This window comes from Tribolium castaneum, chromosome 1 (genome assembly GCF_031307605.1).
Source record: "Tribolium castaneum strain GA2 chromosome 1, icTriCast1.1, whole genome shotgun sequence".
Lineage (NCBI taxonomy): Eukaryota > Metazoa > Arthropoda > Insecta > Coleoptera > Tenebrionidae > Tribolium > Tribolium castaneum.
In genome coordinates, this window is record NC_087394.1 from 8,476,141 (window position 1) to 8,493,138 (window position 16,998).

At 29.1% G+C, this 16,998-nt stretch overlaps 1 protein-coding gene and 1 long non-coding RNA gene across 3 annotated transcripts in view; both read right to left on the reverse strand.

The window, feature by feature from the left end:
- The window catches only part of LOC103313193 (dendritic arbor reduction protein 1), a 215,162-nt gene that overhangs the window by 28,127 nt on the left and 170,037 nt on the right, over nt 1-16,998 (reverse strand). The gene's annotated exons all lie outside the window — the stretch shown is intronic.
- LOC107397621 (uncharacterized) lies at nt 12,591-16,308 on the reverse strand. The gene is made up of 2 exons (XR_010334164.1): nt 15,705-16,308; nt 12,591-12,819 (listed from the first exon to the last, which is right to left on the reverse strand). It is a non-coding gene; the product is annotated as an uncharacterized LOC107397621 (long non-coding RNA).

The following is a 16,998-nucleotide window of genomic DNA, read 5'->3' on the forward strand; positions in this document are numbered from 1 at the left end:
TCACAATTCCTTATTAATATTAATAAACGTGTGAATATTGGAATATTAATTAACGGAAATTTTATAATTTCTATATAATTCTAAAATAAAACGATGCTTAAAATCATACAGCGTTAATTATAAGAATTTTTGAAAAAATCTAAAAAAATTCACATCGAGAGAGAAAAATATAAAGTACTTCACAGCAAATGGTGAATTCTGTGTCATAATTAGGTTTTGAAATAGAGTAAAAATACATCTAGTTTTAGTTATTTCTGAAAAAGACGAAACCTTATTTATTAAATTATAATTTAATAAAGGTCGGTTTATAGTAGCGTCATTAATTTAATTCGTAATTAAATGCGTGATTAACTGATCACGTGACCAAACCGAACAAATTTGATTGGTCTATTTGTGTTGTTAACTTTTAACAACGAATTAAAATTTAATGAAGCTTTCTCTGTAAACCGACCTTAAGTGTGCTTTATCATTTTTATCATTATACAACGAAATTCGTTTAGGAATACGGAAAAAAATTTTTGCAAGAAAGTAAAGGATGAAAAATAGCAAGAAGATGGTCTTGTTTACAACATAAAGCTTACATAGGTAAGTAGTATTTATTTATCTTGCCGTTTGTTCGGTACATTTTATCTTTCTGCAGACTAATCTAATTGAAATCTAAAAATTTCTTTGAATTTTAATATGAGAGCTTGAAAACTGCTTTAAATTAAATGAGCACATCTGCAATGTAGGGAAAAGAAATCAAAAAAGATACCTTTGTACTTTTTGTTATTTTAAATTATTTTTTGTTTTGAAAGAAAATGTTAATTTGCTTGAAGAAATATCGTTATTTTGTGTTAGGAAGTTTGCTACGATTATTTTTTACTTTATATTATTCAATAGAAAACTGTTTCAGTAATAAAGTGGTTACTTAATTTAGAATTGGTTTCCTAGTGCATGCTGTCTCAGACCAAAAACCCTTTCTTATGAAAAAAAAAAAATAATAAAATAAAAAAATAAATAAAAATAATTTTTGTAAAAGGTATTTCATGGTATTCAGGGCATTTTTTTCCTAAAAATTGGCACTTTTTTTATTGCCATAAATAGAGTAAATAAGTTGTATTTTGTCTCTAAACTTAATTTAGGAATAAATTAGAATAGAACTTTATTCATAAAAAAACAAATGGCGTAGAACATGTAGGAAAAAAATAGAACATGAAAACGTAAATTATACTTAAAAAATACAGTTACAATTACAAATAGAAAAACTAACTAAAACAAATCTAAACAATATATTACAACACATTAATTAATTCTAAGTAAAATTGTATAAACGCATTTGGTTAACAAATATAATTTTAGACTTCGTTTAAATTTTTTCAACCAATATAAATGACTAGACTTTGAAAAATAGTTAAAAATTTTAATAATTTCATTTTTAGTGCTTTTTTAGACTAGTTTTAATTTTGTTAAAAACTAAAAACCCTAATAAGGTTACTTTTTACGTAAATTGTAACTTTTGACACAGTGTTACAAAAACATTCTTAAAGAGAAGTCTTTCAAGTAATTCTAAATAATTTCGCTCCTGGACCCATTTTATTGTTTATTTAGTTTCTTTTCTTTGTAAATATTTAATCAGCTTTGCCGAAGTCTTTTTACGGCTAACGCATCTGTAAAGTCGTTTTTCGGTGTCCAAGATTTGGGAATTGTGTAACTTAGCCTTCCTCTTTATTCTCATCGCTTTGCGTGGGAGAGAACACACTCCACAAATAGGCAAAAACTACCTGTGAGTTTATTAATTATTTGAGCATCGTGTGCGGTTGTCATTCCAAATTTATCTCTGCCAGCCACAAAACTACTGAAGATGCCTTATCGGTTTTAATCTCAGCTTTTTACAATGATATTTGACACTTGTAATTTAACGGAGGTAATTTTTAATTGTACTTTACAGCCATTGTTGTGATGAAACTGAAATCCACCTAATTAAATCATAAATCATCCGCTAGATCGATATGGGTGGCACACCATATTTTGTCATTTGGACAATCACATATGCAAATTGTAACAACTTGCCTCACTGTAATTAACTGTGCGTGGAATATTAATTGTGCGGTGTCCCAACCCCGAGCTAAGACACTTATTTCATTAAGTGTAATTTCCACACTTAAAACTATTTATTTACAGGGTGGCCTAGCTCAGTTATTGGTAAAGTTGGAGTTTTGATATTTTGCAGACGTTATTTATGCTCTAGGACGTATTTCAGGACAATATTTTTGATTATACAGTGTCCCAAAAAATATAACGTCAACATAATACATAAAAACAAGTTTTTGACAAATAACTCCAAATGTGTTAGAATTTACTTTACGGTTGTAATAAAAAAAATGTTCCTTTTTTAATTCTAATACGCAAAATAAAATGCTCTAAAATTTAAGAAGTTTGAAAATAAATTGTAAACAACCCGTAGTAATTTAATTAAATTTAATTAATAAGTCTATTAAATCTTGTTTAAGACGTACAGTCACCCAAAATGAAAATGACGTGCTCTTTTATTTCACAAGATTTGATGAAAAAACGTCTAAAATCCACAAAATAAGTCAAAATTAGAAGTGTTTTGACAAAACATGCCTCAAAATTACATACATACAATAAACCGGATGTTACTTTGCGTGTTTCACTCGATTTAGTTTGTTTTTGAACGAAATTTTGATAAGAATTGGCTGAAAAACGACAAAATTTGGTCGAAAAAGGAGTTATTCTTATTTTTTTAAGCTTTTTAATTTATTACCTAAATAAACCGAGCTGAAAAAACTCTATTACTAAAACTTAATTTTTTTTTTTCAATTTGTCTTTTTTTTTGATGCAGAAATATTATTTTGTAAAAATTATCAAAAATAAGGTAATTTTAAATAATTCTCAATTTTGTTTATTAATTCCAAATGGAATCTTGAACAAAATAAAATATTTTGCTGTATTTGTTAAAAATTCCTTAAATTTGTAGCACGTGATGAAACAGAAAGCTCACAATTTTCAGAATTAATTGCATTAAGTTTCTTTCTTTTTGATTAGGTATAATGTGGTTTAATTTGCGTTAATTTTTTAGTATAAAGGAAGAAACAAGTGATTTATTGCTTTCTTTATAAACACATAATTGAGATAAAAAAGTTTTGTTCGTTTTTGAACCTAAAATTCATTTATTTTGTAAGATCTTGTAAAAACACGCCTCAAAACCTCAAGAATAAAATAAAACTGGTGTTATTTATATGTTTCACGCAAACATTTGTTTTTGAACGAAACTTCGACAAGAATAAGCAAAAAAATGACAAAAATAAATTTTCAATTTTTACAGGATATTAGCAAAAAATCCTCAATTATTTCAAAGAATGATAAGCGAAATATCGAACTTTTCTCAAAACTAGGTTACGCGTTATGGGCGTGTCATTTTCATTTTGGATGACTGTACGTACTAATAATGTCATCAAGAAAGTGCAGTCTCTTTTTATTAATTTTTAAAACTAAAGGTGAAAAACCGATTTTTATTGTTTTTATTTTTTAACAGTAATCCCTGAACTGACTTTAAAAAAACTTTAGGATCATCTAAGAAGCTAGAAAAATTATTTTTATAACGTCAAACTTTTTTGGGACACTATGTATAATCAAAAAAAATTCCTGAAATGTATTCTAGAGTATAAATAATATCCAAAAAAATATCAAAACTCCTTAAATAATAAATAATTCAATATTAAACTGACGTTTTAAAACGTTCTTCGTTTTATTAGAAAAAAAAATCCTCAATTAATTCAAAGAATGATAAGCGAAATGTTGAATTTTTATCAAAACTAAGTTATGCGTTATGGACGCCTCATTTTCACTTTGGGTGATTGTACGTACTAATAACGTCATCAAGAAAGCACCGTTTCAATTTTTTATTAATTTTAAAAATAAAAGGTAAAAAAAAACCGATTTTTTTTGGTTTTTATTTCTTTAATATTATCCCTTAACCGATTAAAAAAAAGTTTAGGGACATATATAAGAAACTAGGAAAATTATTTTTATGACGTCATACTTTTTTGGGACACTGTGTATATTTAAAAACATTTTCCTGAAATGTGTCCTAGAGTATAAATAATATCTACAAAATATCAAAACTTCTTAAATAACAAATAATTAAATAATAAACTTACATTTTAAAACGTTTTACGTTTTATTAAAAAAAAATCTTCAATCATTTCAAAGAATAATAAGCGAAATGTCGAACTTTTCTCAAAACTAAGTTATGGGGTATTGAAGCGTCATTTTCATTTTGGGTGACTGTACATACGTTTCTATTTTTTATTAATTTTTAAAACTAAAGGTGAAAACCCGTTTTTTTTGTTTTTATTTTTTAACAGTAATCCCTGAACCGACTTAAAAAAATGTTAGGGACATGTAAAAAGCTAGAAAATTATTTTTATGACGTCATACTTTTTCTGGGACACTGTGTATAACCAAAACCATTTTTCTGAAATGTCTCCTAAAGTATAAATAATATCTACAAAATATCAAATAAATAATTAAATAATAAACCTAAATAACAACTGAGCTACAGTTATGGGCAATAAAGCAATTTTTTGTTTGATGCTCCGGTAGAGAAAAACTTTTTTGAGTCGGCACAAGTCACACAGAAAGCAGTGCGACTTTAATTTCCAATTAATTTTATTAATGGCAATTTGGTGGCTTCTGTCATACCGAGGTATGTGACTACCATCCGAGATTACCATCGACCCAAGAAATCAGTGTGTTGACCCTTGGGTAAGAGCAATTAACGCACAGCCCACCGGGACGCTGTCCACACACACGCACACAGAAGCAAGCGAAGGGGCATCCAGGTAAAACCTCGCTGAAAGATATTAATTACTAGGGTGCTGAACGTCCTCAACTGTATCTATTAACGGCTATCATTTATAACAGATGCGTGGCTGCCAGTTCAATTCACCTTTGAGTTTATATATTCAGAACAAATCTAATGCAATTCAAGTGAATGTTGTTGAATTATGAATGATGAAGTCTTAGTTTATTTACGGGGAAGAATGAAACGATTAATCACCGAGTTTTTCAAAATTGGTACAAATATTGTTGCTCAACGTATAAGTAACGAAAATGTTCATGCCGGTGGAAAAATCCAATTCTTTTAAAATGATGTGAAAGTTTCCATCTAAATGGTGTAAAGCAAGATAAATGAGCAACTTTTGTGAAAAAAAACCGATTGTGTAATTTTGTTGATTTGGGGGCGAGGTCCGCGTAAAGTCATCTATCAAACTTGGAGATTTTGTTCATCATACTTTCACAACAAATGGCAGAACTTACGTTTTTCTGTAAAAAAATATAGTACCTCTAATACGCGATTAATCATGGGTTTAATTAAATTCTTAATCAAACTCAATTTTAATTAAATGAGACTTGTCAATGTTTTTCTATTTCGCGGTATTAACAATCTTTCATAAAACACTCGACAAGTGTAAAATAATCTAAATCAAGGGACACAAGCCAATGGTTGGTATTTTTGCACTATTTTCTTAAGTTAAGGTAAAATGTTCATATATATTCATTTCTTAGTACTACTTAAATTAGCTATTTTTTTTTTCTAGAAAGTTGACAAAAAAACAATTTTGTAGTAGTAGTCAATGTAATAAAATAAAACAAAATAATAAAAATTAAACAAAAATAAAAAATAAAAAACAATATGAAACCTAAAAAACAAAAAAAAAGAACCCCCCATAAAATAAAGCAAAAACAAAAAAAATTTCTTTGTGAAATACTATCAATAACTTCTATAATTTTTATATTTTATTCCCTTCTTTTTTAATTTTTTTTTGCTTTATTTTTTTGATTTTTCCTATGCTTCCCTGAAAGATCAAAATGTATGTATGTAGTTGGTCGTATAAAACAATTAAAAATGACGTCATTCCTCAAAAACGAATTATCATTATGTCATTGTGTCAAATTTAAAAAAATAACCGACCTGTCAGGTTTAAAATAAATAACTCATAACAAAGACATACATTTTATTTTACGTTACTTTTGGTTCACTCTGTATTCTCCAATAAATAAAATATCTATTACAGTAAAACCTCTCAACAACGGACACCGATGGGGAATCTTCAATTGTCCGTTGTAAAGAGGTGTCCGTTATTCGGAGGTTGTTTCACTGTATTTTATTACAATCTAACGAATATCAATTTTTAAATTCATTTTACGATTATAGCACAAGATCTATTCATTTGTCGGATTTGAAAAATGGCAACTATTGAATAGAGTTTTACAATAAATTATCAAACGGCTTACGTAAATCATAGGCTAAAATAATAATAATTAATAATATTAGAAGATTTCTGTCTGATAAAGCATATTACATTGTAGAGGAATTTTTATTGTCTGATGTGAACAATATGGTTAACTTTTAAAGATTATATATTTTTAGTATTACTACTTTTATGTTTGAAAATTTTTATATTGTTTGTAATAATTTTCCATATTTAAAATGTGTACCTGCTTATCTTTATGTTTTCTCTCTTTTCTTGAAGCGTGTAAAATCCTTGGAACAACATAAATAAAAGATAAATGTTTTTATTTTATTTAAATTTAAAAAAGTTTATGAAAACTACTTAACAAATCTATTTTGCTCCCTGCATTACTCCATAAATTGAATCATCGTAACATTTTATTATTTTCCATGGTAATTAACTAATTAAGGACCTCTATCAAACTGCACAAAACAAAATTTTTATTTTATTGGATTTTTTCGAATTTAAAAATATTGTTTTTTTTCGAATTTAAAAAATGCCTTAATCGATCACAAAACTGTTTGTTCAACTAATGATTTTAACTAGTCAAAAAAGCTATAATTTGGATAATTTTTGCACTCAAGCTGTTCTCTAATATACTGTCTTATGGGTTTTTTAATTGTGTAAAAAAAGAAAAAAAAACAATTTTTTCTTTAATTAATTAATTGACGAAAGCTTTTAGATGGCCCCAAGACCCTTCAAAATATTTTGAAAAAAAATTTTCCTTCCTTAATGTGATTTTTTACAGTTATGTTTTCATGTTGAATTGCGTCAAAATTCAAAAAACGATTACACATATACCTAGATTATTCAAAAACAATTCGCTATAAGAGAAATTCCACTTGCGAATTTATGTCAATTTTTTGCAATCCAGCATTTCTTCGGTTTTTATACTATTTTTTTAATTGAGTAAAATAAGAGAAAAAAACAATTTCTTTACAATTAACTGACAAAAGCTGAACGTGGCCCCTATAAGACTCCTAAGATATTTTGAAAATTCCCGCCCCGGCTTTTTCAAAATTTTTTTAAAAACGCCCAAAAAGTCAAAAACAGACTAAATACCTAAACTTGGAGCAAGTTGTATTCAGGTTTAGTTTCAAAATTAAAAAAATTGCACTTTTTGCAATTCCTTTATCAAATTAATTTGCTTTCTGTCTCATTCATGATTATTTGGCACTTTCCTTATTTTTCTCCTAAAAATTTTATGACTTATGCTTTCATCATTCATATCAATATTTACAGAAAATTGTTAATGATAAAAAAGCGTTTCTGTGTTTTCCCATCTAAATTTTCAGAGGATGTTTTTTCTAACTCTAGTGACATTTTTTTCCAAAATAAAGCAAAAACTAAAAGTTCCAACGTCCAACGTTAAAACTGTAATTTAATAATCAAAACATAAGTTTGCCGTTTTCTGCCTTTTTTTCTCAATATAAATAAAACAGCAAAAAATGCTGTTTTAATTTTAATTTTTAATTTAAAGTATTAGTGAGTGACCCAACTGTGTGTAGATTTTAAATTTGTGAACTTGTTATTTTATATTTAATAGCCCTTTGTTCCCACGTCCCCATAAGAAAAAAATGACCCAAGCTGCAATTAATAAACATTATGTAATTTCAATGTAATTTGAATCTTGAATGTGTTTTGGTTTAATGTTATGCGATAAATAGAAAGTCTGTAACAATGATGTACTATTTAAGAGACGAAAATATCTAATGGTTCATCAGCATATAATTTATGTCAATTTAGGCAACGGTCTAAAATGATGAAACGAATATTTTTCCATACATATATTGTTGAAGCTTCATCAAAGCTTATTGTTTATTAATTATCACTGACAGCTCACGAGTTTAAATTTATTTAAATGTTCGAAATCAATTTTTCATTTAGGAAATAAAGGCAAGGTGGGCGTTTTTGATTGTGTAGGATGGTGAGTCGAGCAGTGTAATTTTTAAAGAGTATTTATATCACAAGTCCATTGATTGATTGAACCATCCAGTTTACACTGTCCGACAAACTTGCTTCCGTTGTATGTTCAGCTACCTCCAACACACATAAATAAATAAACACGAAATATAAATTATAATTAAGCCACTCCATCATTCACTCCATGCTTATCCATATGAGGAGCAGACGTTGCTTCGCTTCAATTTTTCACTCGGTGCGTTACTTTGTTGGAAACCATTGCCCGGCATAAATCAAAGTGACCTATCTCCAGCTGTAATCTTTTTAATTACTTTAATGGACGATCGACATAGTCGGTCAAATAAAGACTTTAAATCTAAATGTTTGGGGTGAACTTGCATTTTTGGTATAAGTTACTAAAAACATATAGTCAAAAAATTTTTTGTTTTAACCCTCGAAAATAATAGTGTATTATTATATGAATTTTATATGACGTTCTATTAGGGCACCAAAGGTTTTGGAGCACGACAAAGTAGTGCCCCAATTAAGTTTTGTAAAATTTGTGTAATATACTATTTTTTCTACTTTCTATTTTCGTTGTTTGTTCTTGTTTAGTTTAATTTATCAAAATCTGTTCAAAATATTTCCTCTTAATGTTAATTTTTCGGGCCTTATTAATAAACGACTTGCCGCTGTTGACACACTAAATTACAGTGATGGCACTCAGGCCTAAAAATTAGTTGCACAAAAGTTTTCTTTGTGAAACTACTTTCAGTTAGAATGAACAATTTGTAAAGTTGAAAAGTATTTTTTTAAGATTTTTCAAAATTGGTAGAGCTGAAAAAAAGTTTTAAAAATATTTTAAATGTTCTGGTGTTCTGGTGAAAGAGACGTTTTAGCAATAATTTAAAAAAAGTAAAATTTGAGAAATTTGCGTTTACATCTTCATATCTTCCTTCTAGATAAAGCTAGAAACTTCATTTTTTTTTGCAAAAGATTCCACAGCAATATAGATTTTTACGTAGGTACACATTAGTGAATTTTGATAGAGAAAAACCAAAAAAATTAGAGAAAGAGAGATTTTTTATTTTAAAAGATAGATTTCTGCATAATTGGGATAAAATGAAGCTAATACTTCAAGTTTTGGGTGTAAGAATCATTTCAATACTTGTAACAGTTACTGCAAAATGCACTCGCTGTGGAACCGCCTTAAAAGGTAAAAATGGTAAACAATGAAAATTTTAATTAATGTTACGTCGAAAATGGTTTGGAATGGATTAAAATGTCTTCTTTTAGTTCTAATTCGTCACTCTTTTGGCATCTGAAATAAGAACAGATGAGACAAAAATGTTCTTATGGAAATAAAAGTATGTACAACTTGTAATCATGTTAATGAATTTATTAAAAAATTTTTATTTATTAAAAAATGTATTAAAATTCATTTTTTGCAATAATTAACTAAGACAAAAAATACTCGGGTAAATTTGCCTTTTTAGAAATAAGTTTATAAAAATTGTGCAACGGTAAGGGCCATTTCAAACGATATTTAAAAATTAAAGTGCCTTTAGAGTGACTTTAAAGCTATTCCAATTTCATAAAAGCAAAATATATCAACTTCAGTTAAAGTACATTTGATTTTAAAAATTGGGCTATTTAAATTTGACAACTTTATCACATCATTACAATAATTTAAACTTGAAATGAATAATGAAAAACTCAACAAATTTAAAAAAAAAGGAATTTTTTTTTTATTAGGACAGAAAAATATAAACATGTTAATGAGTGCAAAAGAACTAAGGTTTCACAGTCCGAAAAGGTACTTACCTATTAAAACTAATTATCTTTGAAACATACTAACCAATTTTAAGCATGTTAAATTTAACAGCAAAATTTGCGTACATCTCGAACGTTAGAACAAATTAAATCAATTTTAAAGCCAAAAAATTTTTTAAATTAGTGTGAAAACCAAGGAAAAAAATATAATTATTGTAAAAAACCATTGAAGAGGAATAATGCTGCATAAGGAAACAATAGGAGCATAAAAAAGGATATGAATAATGGGCATGGAAATAACGAGATTATTAAAAGAACAACAACTATGACACAATAAAATTTTTAAAAAACATGTTCGAAACGAAAATTATATGTATTTTATCTGTTATTAGAACATAATCTATTCAGTGGTTCAATATGCTTTCAAAAGTGTGATTAAGCAAAATCCATCAAAGAAATGTACATGGGTATCAATTTAAAAATAATTTTTCTTTTCCTATAAACTTTTCGTTTTCAAGGTTTCTTTTCTTTTTTTTATCGGAAGAAAATATTGAACTAGAAGAAACACTGAACTCTCATTTTGTACAGTAATTGAAATAACTCTGACAAATTTGACGTTTGTAAAAGCTACTTTAACGAAATAAAAGGAAATATTCCAGGCTTTAAAATAAATAAGACACTTTAAGCCAATTTTTAATTTTAAAATATATTATTATTAGTAATTCAAAATACAATAAAGAAAAGTTGTTCATTATATGGAAGTGATGTGTTTTATAACAGAATTTTAGAAGAACTTTTTTGTGTTCCGTCCGTCATCAATTTGTATTTCTTCTTTCTGTTCGTATTTCAAATTTTAAAATTGTGGCTCTAATTGTAAGTTGAAAATAATTTTACTGGCACTAAGTTCCTATCATAGAAAATTCACTTCTACTGACACTGTTCATGAAATCTGAAAATAAAATCTAAAAATTTGTGCAAAGTGTCCCGTCCGTTAAAACGGAATGCCTGTCTAGGAATAAGTAGGACTTGTTTTGGAAAATCTTTAAAAAACACATTTTGGGGGTTGAAACAAAAAATACGTCGACTAAACGTTTTTATACAGGGTGTCTCAGCTAAGACTTTCGAGCTTAATATCTCAGTTATTTGTCAACGGATTGTTATGAAATTTAGAATGCACATATTTTAGGATACACATATTTTCAAATAGGATTAAAAAAATGACATCAAGTTAAAAAACGAAATTTTAAAACACACTTTTTTTATTTAAAATTAAGCCAAATTACCGTTGGTTCCATTAAACCCCGAAAAATAAATGGCCACACAAAAAATTTACAAAATCGCTCGTCTGATCCAAGAAAAAAATTAAATTTTGTTGTTAAAAACTTAATCCAAATTTTGATATAATTTGGGCAGTCACTTTTTGAAACAATTGATGAAGCATTTCTATGCGGCATTTTGTGTATCACTGAAAAAACTGTCTGAAAAGTAAAATTGTTTTAATTTGGTGAAATTACTTTAAAAACCAACAACAGTGGCTGAAATTTCTGTGTTGTTGAAAAAGAAATCAATACTCGCCTATGGAAAGTGTCGTTGGACTTTTCGTGGAATGTTATTTATGAAATTTGAAGTTCAAAGAATCGTCAATAATTTGAAGACACAGGAAGCGTACCTGAACTAAATCGAGTGAGGACAAAACACGTCACTGGAAACGAAGCAATAGTTGGGGCTGTAATTCAAGCTTTCGAAGAGAATCCAGTCAGAAGTGTGCGAAACATTTCCAAAATCCTGAATGTTCAAGTGTCTAGAATTTTTCAGTTGTTGATCAATCTTTTAGTCCTTTTTGAAAGAATTAAAGCATCCAGTACCAAAAGTATTGTTTTTTAACTTTGTATGGGTGAGAGATAATTGTGAAATGTCCTTTGCGTGACAGTTACGTTTCTGCGAGTAGGATTGACCAAAATTCAATGGTAGTGCTCATTTGTCTCATAGAGATCTACGCTTTTGCATCTGTAGCCACGTTTAACAGTTGGTTTCTCATTTTTCTCGCGAAACAGACGTCTTCCACGAACGAGTTTTTCCTGACACTATTTTTCACTGACAATATTTTTTTAATATAAGTCTTAAAAGGCTTAACATTTTAAAAAGGCATGTAAAAATTACGATTTTAAGACTTGAGTTGTTGCAATAATTGGATTTTAATCTTTATCTTCTAAAATATCTGCATTTTAAATTTCATAAAAATCCGTTGACGAATATCTGAGATATCAGGCTCGAAAGTCTTAGCTGAGACACCCTGTATAACTTCACTGTAACTTATATAAAAAATGCAAGCTTATCCCCAAGACATTTAGATTGGCCAACAAGGCGCGGAATAATTTTCGCGGAAGTGCGGCATTAAAAGAACAGTAATTCGCATGTAGTTGCTTATGTATAATTAAATATTTCTGTTTGATAGGAGCTGGTAGCGTGGTTGTGGATTGAGGAAGCGCTGTGTCAGAGGGCATTAAGTCGCCACGCACCATCGAGTCACGCGGACTCCGGGCGACCCCTGCTGTTCACCCGTCATATTCCTCCTGCATAGTTGATAAAACATCACGGATCTCATCAACTAACCATGTTATTTTAACTCTTTAATTCTCTTGCAGTTTACAACACCTTTCGCAACATTGGAACGTATAGTGCTCTTCCATGCGACGAAGACAACCGCTAAAGCATTCCCACCAGCAGTCGCAAAGTGCCACCAAGCAGCTTTCGAGCAACGCACAAGGGAAAAGGTAACACCAGAGGACGCGCATGCAACTGTCGCGGTCGCAGCCGAATTTTCCGGCGTCAGCTTTGCATTCTGAAATCAGCAGGAAGCTCTCTTTAAGTCTCTAACATTATTACTGCACTTAGTTTATTATCCATCTTTCTTTGTATCTAATATTAGTTTTTTAAATTTTCTAATAAACATTTTCTAATAGCGCATTGCAATTTATTCAAAGCGGTTTTGGTCGCTGCTTCTGAAAGTACATAACTACCAGTAGTAAAGCTATTGTCACAAACCTTCCTTAACCCATTTACAACTTCGTCTAAATTTAATTTAAGTTAAAATAACTCATATTTTAGATTCCCCACTTCAATGTTTTTTTCATCAATTGCATGGTAGTTTGATCCATTTGGAGAAAAACGCATTACAAGCCAAAAAAGAACAAAAAATTGTAACATATGTTAAGAATTAAAAAAATAGTCTTAAAAATAAATTAAAATACCTAGACTAAAAAAGCGTCAAATAATCCATTATTTTAGCCTACAACAAATGGGCTCCAAATGTGCCAGTAAATCAACAAAATACAGGGTGTATACAAATTGGTGCCAATCACCACGCTTATATTTAAAAATTTATTTTCCTTGTTTCGAAGTTTCTGTCAGATTGTACCTACGTTCAAACTACAGTTTTTGGTCATTTATCTGGTTATTTCGTATACAAGCCAAAATAATCAGACAAGGTAAAATAACGTACTTAATTTAAAAAAATGTGAACCAAACAGTGGCAAGTACGAATAAAATTAAAAAACTAAACTGCGTACAAGGACAGAATAAACGAATTTGAGATTTTTTTCACATTATCCATAATACCTTGAAGTATACAACGGAAACAATTATTAAGTGTTATTAATTATTTAAGTAATAAATTTGTATTCACGACAAAAAAGCTCTTTTATCTAGAGACCTGTTACGCCGCAGATGGGTTATTTTAGGTGAAATAAGTCATAAAGTTCTGGTTCTTATAAGTATAAAAGAAGGAAGAACCTGTGTTATAATTATAACATACACATATGTCATTATAAGTTGTTGGCAAATTTGAGTAAAAGAAACGTATACAGATTGTTTCACATAATTTCACAAGGGTGCACACATCATCAGCGATGCACATTTCAATTTAGATTATGCAATTTTGTCCTGAACATTTTATATTTAAAAAATCTAGAAATATAGGTACAGGCAGAGGTAATTGTGGTGCAGGATTTTTGTTAATTTTTACTTCAATGTTAATCACAGGTCATGTGATTCTAAGAAACACATATCGAAAGAATTTTAAGTAATATTCTGTAATGTATGATTTAGATGGAATATTTTGGGTTTCTAGCGAAAATTATATTTTCCTGTTTCGTTAGTTATACAGACTGAACCAAAAGTAGTTGGGACAAAGTTTATATTTTTGTTATAGTATGGGTTGTTTTTTAAAAAAATCCTCGAATAAGTCGATTTTATTTTTGAGTATCTAGTGATATTATTTTCAATGTTTTTTTTAATTTTTAATTTTAAATGGCAAGCAACATTTTTTTTTGGGTTAATATTTGGAGATAAAGGATAATAGAAGAAAGCCATTCATATGCGACGTTTCGACAACGGTCGTTACCATTTTTAAGTAGCGAGTTTCATATTTACCAACATTCTTGTTTACTGTTCTCGATAGTAGTCATCTTTCAGGTAATAATATAAATTAAAAAAAAATAAAGAAATAAAAAATTCAAAAATTTAAAAGTTTTATTCTTCTCTAACTTTAAATGAGACGATTGTTTTATTTTTATTTTTTTATTCTACGACAATGTCAAAATATAAGGTTTTTCTCCTGTGTAACAATGTTTTGACAACTGCTTGGCATTTCTCAATGCGAAACGTCAGATTATTTTTAATAGATTTAAAGCAATTTTAAGCATTGTTGAGTCTAATTCGAAGAATAAAATGTTGTATTTAACTCGTTTTCGTATAAAATGGTTCATTTATTTCACCTCGTGAAAGATGAACCACTCATTTTTACTCGTGGTTTAATAATCAACTCGTGAAATAAAGCGTCCGATTTACACTCAAACTCGTTAAATAAATAACTGTTAGTTGCAATATAGTAACTGAAATACATAATTTAAATAATAGTAAAAACTAACCATTATTTGTCATAAGAGTGTTATATATTCCTCTCAGTTACAGTAAAATCTGCTTAATTTTCAGTTATTCTTTTAAAATATTTTATTTCAATTTTTGAAGAGTCAAAATAATTGGGTCTAAGCCGTCGTTAATAATAATCAAATTACAATATCCATTTACTGGAGGAAAATTGTAGATATTCTTGTAGTAAATATTTCGTCATCCTAATGTCTAACTAATTTGTTTCTAGTTATTAGAAAACATTAACACAATAAACATTCACTAACATACAAAGTAAAAATTATATTAAAACTTCAAAAATCGGAGGAAGATGACAAGCGCACTAATATCATCAGTCTAACACTACGCCCTAAACAGGTTCTCTGGTTGGTAATTATCTTTTACTTATTTTAATATTTTTGGAATATTAATAAAAACAAATCCATTGCTACAAAATCTATACAAAACACAGAGTGATTTTCGTGGAATAATGAGCCTGATTCAATTGTCAATCATTACTTTTTTTATTCTCGTTTTTTAAAAATGCCATTGTAGCGCAATTACCCAATGGCCATAATAAACCCACTCTCCCCTACGTGAATAAACTGTTTTTACAGTTTCTGTTATTCATTAATGCATCAGTTTCAGGAATAGTCTCAGAGTAGACAATTCGCTAGGGACTACACATGCACTATAGTCCAATTAAGGACTCAATATTTTTCAAAAAAGGCATTCCTATGTGTTTTACTTACGGCCGAGTTTAGACTTAAAAATTAAAATATACGAGTAACAAAAGTGTCGTTATTATCCTTCACTAACCAATAGCTCTAGGTCCTGGATGATAATGCATATCGTCCGTAACACTTCCCGTCGCCAGAAACGTCTCTTCCAGAGGATCATGTTGCGGATCAATAACTTGTATTCCATATTTGGCCAAAACATATTTCGACTGAGTCAATGGTAATTGTGCGTCTTTTCCAATACTCTCTCTGTCCATTTTTGTGATATGACATCGGTTGACATCAGTTCAAAACTATCGAATCACACCCCAGGGATCTAGATTTTTCCGCCCCTTTGCTGTTTATGAAGTTACATAAAAAACACAACTCTCTTTTAGTTTGTTTCTTATCGCCCCTTGGCTATTATGAAATTATCAAGTTAGGGGGTTACAACCACGCGAGGTGTTTAAACACATAGACAAGGCTAATGCGATACACGCGTGCTGTAATTTGGTAATGGGATTGTCAGTGAACCACCACCACCACCGGCTTTTAGGGGAAGAGTTATGACCTCATTACGGTAATTGCTTGTGGTTGCCACACGGGGAGACTCGGCGTGTTGCTGTCACGACGCTATTATTGCGAATTGATATTTTAGCACCGGTGTGGATTTTATAATGACATTTACTATACAGATTCACAAATTTATCTTCGGTTGCAACTCATTTATACCAAGCTTTTTGAAAATTTTAACAGTCAAATCAAACTATTAAAGAAAATTATGTCCTTAAACAGTAAAAGCTCTATAATTTTTACTAGTCATTGCAAAACGTCCGACGTTTTCTTTGTACACCATTAAATTTTTGTTATGATTACCCCTTCAAGCTAATCACTCAGGCAAGCTTATTGTGTGATTTATTGCAGACAGGCTGTAGTCTTTCAGACAAACCGATCGGTATCATAAATATTTTCAAACACCATTATCTGTTGTAAAACTTTATGGTGTACAAAGAAAACGTTATTATAATACAGTGTAACGTGTAAGAAAAAAAATTCAATTTCCTTTAATTTATGGGTTTAAAGCATTTGCAGTATAAAATTTGGCACCTGTTCTTTGTTTAAGTTTTTTTAGACCCTTTTTACTATCTCTAATTAATCTCTATTTATTCAACGTTTCTTTCTATTTTGTACAAAATATGTACATCCTATTAGCTGTTTTAAAACTATAAAAATGCCAAAGTCACATTTTACCTAATTATTTAGGTAATTATTTATTTACCTTAGGTATAGACTTTATTTAAAAATAAGACAAGGTTTGAAAACATACAAAAAAGTACGAAACGTCACCTCCAGGTTAAATCTTTATTTTACAATACAAGTCCAAACTCCCTAAA